At 38.8% G+C, this 6,965-nt stretch overlaps 1 non-coding gene across 1 annotated transcript; it reads left to right on the top strand.

The window, feature by feature from the left end:
* The first annotated feature begins 6,487 nt into the window (after nt 1-6,487).
* On the top strand, nt 6,488-6,594 carry LOC133038594 (small nucleolar RNA R71). The gene has a single exon (XR_009688092.1). It is a non-coding gene; the product is annotated as a small nucleolar RNA R71 (small nucleolar RNA).
* The last annotated feature ends 371 nt before the right edge of the window (nt 6,595-6,965 follow it).

The following is a 6,965-nucleotide window of genomic DNA, read 5'->3' as shown; positions in this document are numbered from 1 at the left end:
GAGATTCATTCAAGATGTTGCACCTCCACCTCAATTCCTTTCAGACACAGATCGAACTGCTCAAAGATTCAATCCAGAGTTCTTGAATTGGGAGATTCAAGATCAACTCCTTGTTTCATGGTTGCTGTCTTCCATGAATGAGAGCCTTCTCATCAGAATGGTTGGGTGCAATTCGGCAAGACAGATCTGGTGTGCCCTGGAGAAACACTACACTCTTCAAGTGTCATCAAAAATCCTAGAGTTTTGAACAAAACTCCAGAATTTAAAGAAAGGATCGTCATCCTTGGATGCATACTTGCTCAAGGTCAAACAACATGTGGATTTACTTGCTTCAGTTGGTGAATCACTCTCTGCTCGTGACCATATTGCTGCAATTTTTAAAGGATTGCCAAGCGAGTATGATACTTTTGTTATTTCCTCCAATACTCGGATCGAAGAGTATACTGTAGCAGAAATTGAAGCCTTGTTGCTAGCTTCAGAATCGAGGATCGAGAAGACTGATAAGGATTTTGATTTAAGTGCTAACACAGCAAAGGTGGACACGGCCTCTCAATCTGAGCATCTGCATCAATCTGAAGCTAACATCGCTCACTTTAACAGAAACTTTAGAAGTCCTGGCACTTCAAGAGGTCAGTACTATCCAACCTACCATAACTTTCCTTCTCCTCACTCAAATTTCATGAATCCTAATCGAAACTCATATTCTGGCACCTTTTCTCGAGGATCACCTATGCCTTTCAATGCCACAAGAGGATCATATATGAATACCAGAGGTGGAAGGATGTCACAAACTCAAAATCGGCCTCAATGCCAGCTGTGCCATAAGCTAGGACACACAGTCATTGACTGTTTCTATCGTTTTGACAAGAGCTTTACTGGTGTCACTACACCAACTGATGCTCCTTCGATGCAAGCAAATGTAGCTCACAACACCACTGCTGATGATGGATCGTGGTACCCTGACTCTGGTGCAACGAGTCATTGCACACCAGACCTCCAAAATCTCATGACAGCTGCAGAATACAATGGCTCAGACCAGCTCTATGTTGGCAATGGGACAGGTTTGTTAATCAAACACTCTGGGCACAGTCATGTTATTTCTAATGATCCAACTAAACCTTTGTGTCTGAATAATCTCCTACATGTCCCTGAGATCACAAAGAACTTGCTAAGTGTCTCTAAATTTGCTCTAGACAATAATGTCTTTTTTGAGTTTCATGCTCATGTTTGTTTTGTGAAGGATCAGGTTACCAAGAATGTCCTCCTGACTGGGACTCTCCACAATGGCCTATATATTTTTGATCCAGGCCAATTCAAGATGCTATCCCAATCTCCCACTATACAAAGCCCACTGTCAAGTTCCAAGTCTGCCTTTACTGTCATTTCTGGTTCAAATTCCAGCACCAGTGTTCAGTCATCTCAAACTGAGTTTGAGCTATGGCACAATCGGTTAGGCCATCCCTCAAGTAAGGTTGTTAAATCTGTTCTAAAGACATGTAATATTCCTTGTAATGAAATTTCAAAAACTGTGTGTGCAGCCTATTGTTTAGGCAAAATACACAAGTTTCCATTTCCCAAATCTTCACCAACTGTCTATTCTGAGCCTTTACAACTTGTTGTTTCTGATTTGTGGGGACCCTCTTACATTGTATCTCATAATGACTATAGATATTACATGAGTTTTGTTGATGCATATAGTCGTTTTACATGGATTTACTTGCTGAAAAACAAGTATGAAGCTCTTAAAACCTTTCAAACTTTTAAGGCAGAAACTGAACTTCAATTGGGAAAGAAAATTAAAGTTTTTCAATCTGATTGGGGGGGTGAGTTTAGGAACTTCACTGAACCTTTAAAACAAGCTGGCATAATACATAGGCATCCTTGTCCTACCACTCATGAACAAAATGGATTAGTGGAGAGGAAACATAGACAAATTGTTGAACATGGCTTAAGCTTACTTGCCCAAGCTTCAATGCCATTGAAATTTTGGGATGAGGCCTTTAGGTGTGCTGTGTTTTTGCATAATCGACTCCCTACACCTGTCTTGAATCAACAATCACCAATAGACATACTGTTTCAGATTAAACCAGAATATTCTAGTCTTAAAGTCTTTGGTTGTTTGTGTTATCCCAATATCCGACCCTACAATAAGCACAAGCTTGACTTTAGATCCTCACCATGCACCTTTTTAGGATATAGTCTCAATCACAAAGGATATAAGTGTCTTGATGCAAATGGTCGATTATACATCTCACGAGATGTTATTTTTGATGAAACCAAGTTTCCAATTGCTACTACTACTGTTGCTATATTTTATTAATACTACGCAAGTATACGCAATCAAGTAGTAAATCTCACACAGGTGAGGTCGATCCCACAGGGAATTGGATTAAATACCACTAAACTATACTTATAATTCTATCTGGCAGATCAAAAGTAATTATGATTTAAAAATAGTAAAGTATGAAAGTAATTCAGAAAACTTAATAACACAATTGAAAGTTGAGCAAGATGAGATAATAGGGAGGAGAATCCTGTTGTTGTTTACCCAAATCGTTAATGCTTAATTACTATCCTATTCTTGAAGTGAATGACAGATTATGAAATAACCTAGCTCCTTTCAGATCTTCTAGATTCTAAATCACATGTTATCTAATTAATTCCTTAATTAAACTAACATGAAATCAACATTAAGTAATAATCTACTCGTCACATAAGTCATGTGAATACTTTCGTTTCACATAGAACATCGATTATCTTAATTTTAGCATTCTCAATTCTCACTTTTCAGATTTTGAATTGAGATCATAGAACATGCACAAGGTGATCAATCTTAAACATGAAATTAAACACAAATTAAGATAATTTCACAAACAAGAATGGAGGAATGGCAATTAAACATTAACTAGGCAAAACATTAAACAACAATCATCATCCTCCCTAAATGGGAAATTTAGTTCAGAAATAAATCCATAACCATTCCTATGACAATATTCAACATAAATAAATTAAAGAGGAATAGAGAAAGAAACTGTTGGTGGATGAATTCTGGGTCTTCACTTTGATTTTCTCTGCTCTTCCTGCCTCTTTCTGCTGTGTTTTAGGGTTCCAAATCGCCTCCCTGACTTTCAATCGCAGTTTTCTATTTATAATTGAAATTTAGGGTTCGATGGACGAAAATGCCCCTGGTCCGTACGGGATCTCGCCGCGGCCAAGCTTCCTCTCGCCGCGGCGAGAAATTGCCAAATTTAGGCTCTCTCTGTATCTCGTAACTCGCCGCGGCGAGCCTCTTCATCGCCGCGGCGACTGATGCTTCTGAATTCTCGAGATCTAGCCGCGGCCAAGTTGTGTTTAGCCGCGGCCAGATATGCACAAAAACTCAAAAATTGAGTTTTCTTCGGCTCAGCACGTCTTTTAATGAATTTCTGCACCCGAGACCTCTTTTATTCCAAAGAACCTGAAAACATAGAAAACAAGCGTAATTCCGTCCCAACACAGCTAGAAATGCACATAAATTGGATCCAAAACATAGGCTAAAAATAGCCTAACAAACTCCCCCAAACTGACTCTTTACTCGTCCCCGAGTAAACTAAGACTAAACTAAAAAAAACTGACAATGATAGCTGAACTTTTCAACAATTTAATTGTTACCACCACCTGCACAACTTCAATCCATCAATAACCAGAATTTCAACTTGCCAACTCTAAGAACTAAGTTGAATGTGCAATTTACAAGTAAGTAATTCATACAAACATAAAGCATCGCAATTTCCATCAATATCACAACTGTTCTAACTTTCCAACATCCCACTAACACATGATCAATAAGTTTGAATGACATACCTCTCTCCACTAATGTTGACAAATTTCTATTTGGAATCAATAGGTCTTTTTCGGTTAGCATCACATGGCTTAGGTACATGGGTAGGTGAGAAGTCATTTAGGCTATACTATACCATAAGCACAATTATACCAAACAAACCTAGACAATTCTTTTGCTTTCTTTCCATATATCCCAAAAACAGAAATAAGAGATTGCAATTTTTCTTATGTGTGTACCTCATAATTTTCTTAACTTTTTTTTTTCAAGAAGACACATTTTTTTTTTTCATAGGCACAACACACAATATTATTCTTTTTTTTTTTTCAATCTCTCATTCCTACACTTTATATTTTTTTCACTTACAGCACTTATTCCCCCCAAACTTGCTTCAAGGCTCATGGCATAATAAGATATGTTCAGGGTGAAAAGAGTTTAAGATAACGAATTTAGCTCAGTTAAGTGGTGAAAAATTTTTAAAACAGGCTAAGGCTCAACTTTGGGTATACTAAGGATAAAACTTTTTTTAGGTAGGCTTGAAAGGCTCAATCGTTCCAAAGAAAACTTGCCTAAATCACTTTCCAAACAAAAATCATCAATGATTTCGCTTCAAGAGAGTATGTCAAACAAATTCTATTCCATGTTCAATCAGTCATTCCACAATCCAAATAGAACACAAGTGATATGTGAGAATAGCAAATGTTTTAAATCTACATGAATCACTTCCTAGCACACATCCAATTTAATTCAAACAGTTGCAAGTCAAGCACACAGTTATGTTTTAATCCATTGCACAAGTGAATAACAACAATTCAATCAATCTTTCAATTTAGCTATCACGCAAGACTAAAAAAAAACTAAAACAAACTAAACTAAAACAAATAAACTGAAAAATTTAAGTCTCTCCCCCCAAACTAAAATGCACATTGTCCCCAATGTATGAAAATAAACCAGGGTGAGAGAAACTTACCTGAGCCCCATCAGAAGGGATCAAGTCCACCCTTTGCATTCAAAAGAGCCCTCGTACTAAATGAAGAAAATTTACCACCAATAGTGTTGATTTCAGAGTTTTGCACAAGAGTAAGCTCACCTTCAGAACTACCACACATCAATCTTTTCCAACGACGCTGAATCGTTCGAAGTCGCTCTTTAGGCTTTGCTTTCTTCTTATCAGTTTTAACAAAAGAACCCTTCACCATCTCAATCTTGCAACAGGTAGGAATGTCAGTTGGGGCAAAAACATTAAAATTGACATCTTCATCTTGGACTCGCAACTTTAACTCCCCCTTTTGAACATCTATTAATGCTCGACCCGTGGCCAAGAATGGTCTTCCCAAAATAATGGGAATAGTTGAATCTTCCTCCATATCAAGAATTAAGAAATCAGCAGGGAAGATAAACTTACCAACCTTCACCAGTACATCTTCAATTATGCCACGAGGATGAGTTAGAGAACGATCCGCTAGTTGTAGAGTCACTGTTGTGGGCTTTGCTTTTCCCAATCCTAGCCTTTTGAAGACAGACAATGGCATTAGATTAATGCTTGCTCCCAGATCACATAGAGCTTTAGTTTCCACCGAACCCCCTATAGAGCATGGTATATTGAAACTACCCGGATCTTTAAGCTTGGGCGGTAGTTTCTTTTGCAAAATGGCGCTACACTCCTCAGTTAATGCCACTGTTTCATAGTCCTCCATTTTTCTCTTCTTAGACAATATCTCCTTCATGAACTTCACATAACGGGGCATTTGTTCCAAGGCTTCAGCAAAAGGAATGTTGATGTGTAGTCTTTTGAAGACCTCTAGAAATTTTGTAAACTGCTTGTCTAGATTGGTCTTTCGGAGCCTCTGAGGATAGGGTATTTTTACATGATGATCAATACTAATCGGTGGAGACTGTGGTGGTGGTGCAGGACTATCAGTAGTTTTCTTTTCTATTGATGTTGGAGTTGGTGCTGATTGATCTTTAACTTCTTCATTGAATGGTTGTACCACATCAGGCCCATCATAATTCTTTCCACTCCTCAAGAAAATTGCTTTACATTGCTCTTTTCCTTTTGCCTCACTAGTGCTAGCTGAATTTCCTTGAGCTTGGTTTGCCACTTGAGTAGCCAATTGTTCCATTTGAGTTTCTAGAGTTTTAATAGAGGCTCTAGTTTCCATCATGAATTGGAGCAATAAATCCGCTTGGATATTGGAGCCACTAGGACTGTGTTGTTAGTTTTGTTGGGACTGATTTCTCTGCTGGTAGAACCCCTGTTGGTTGTGCCCATAATTATTATTTTGGGAGTAGTTCCCAATGGCTTTTGCTTGATCCATTGGCAAATTATCCACATCTCGCCCTCGACACTGCGAAAAGTGATGGTTGCCTCCACATATCTCACAAATAACTTGGGCTTGTTTAGCTTGCCCTGCAATCAGCTTTGTCAAGGCCTCAACTTGAGCTGTCAATTTTGTGATGGCATCAACCTCTAGCACACCAGCTACTTTCTTAGTTTGACTCCTTTCAGTTGGCCACTGCTGATTATTTAGAGCCATCTCCTCCAATAGATCGTAAGCCTCATTAGCACTTTTTCTCATAAAAGCTCCACCAGCTGCTGCATCTATTAGAGTTCTAGTGCTACCAACCAACCCGTTGTAGAAATTGTGAACCAGCATCCACTTCTCTATGCCATGATGAGGGCATTTTCTGATTAGATCTTTAAACCTCTCCCAAGCCTCATGGAGAGATTCATTATCTTGCTGACAGAAGTTGTTTATTTCTCCTCGCAGCTTTGCAGACTTTGCTGGAGGGAAGAATTTAGACAGAAATTTTGTTGCTAAGTCTGTCCATGTTGCTATAGAATTTGGTGGCAAGGAGATCAACCAACTCTTGGCTCGTTCTCTGAGCGAGAATGGAAACAATCTCAGTCGAATGGCATCATCGCTAACTCCATTAACCTTAAAAGTTTCACAAAGTTCCATGAAGTTAGAGAGATGCAGATTAGGATCTTCAGAAGGGAGGCCACCAAACTGAACTGAAGACTGCACCATTTGAAGGATGGCAGGCTTAATCTCGAAATTGTTTGCATCCACTGCCGGTGGCCTGATACATGACTGCACTCCCGTCAGAGTAGGGAGAATGTAATCTCTCAAGCTACGGCCAT

The sequence above is a fragment of the Cannabis sativa genome, chromosome 5 (assembly GCF_029168945.1).
Source record: "Cannabis sativa cultivar Pink pepper isolate KNU-18-1 chromosome 5, ASM2916894v1, whole genome shotgun sequence".
Lineage (NCBI taxonomy): Eukaryota > Viridiplantae > Streptophyta > Magnoliopsida > Rosales > Cannabaceae > Cannabis > Cannabis sativa.
The sequence above is the reverse complement of the archived record's forward strand: the minus strand, read 5'-3'. Positions and strand labels throughout refer to the sequence as shown.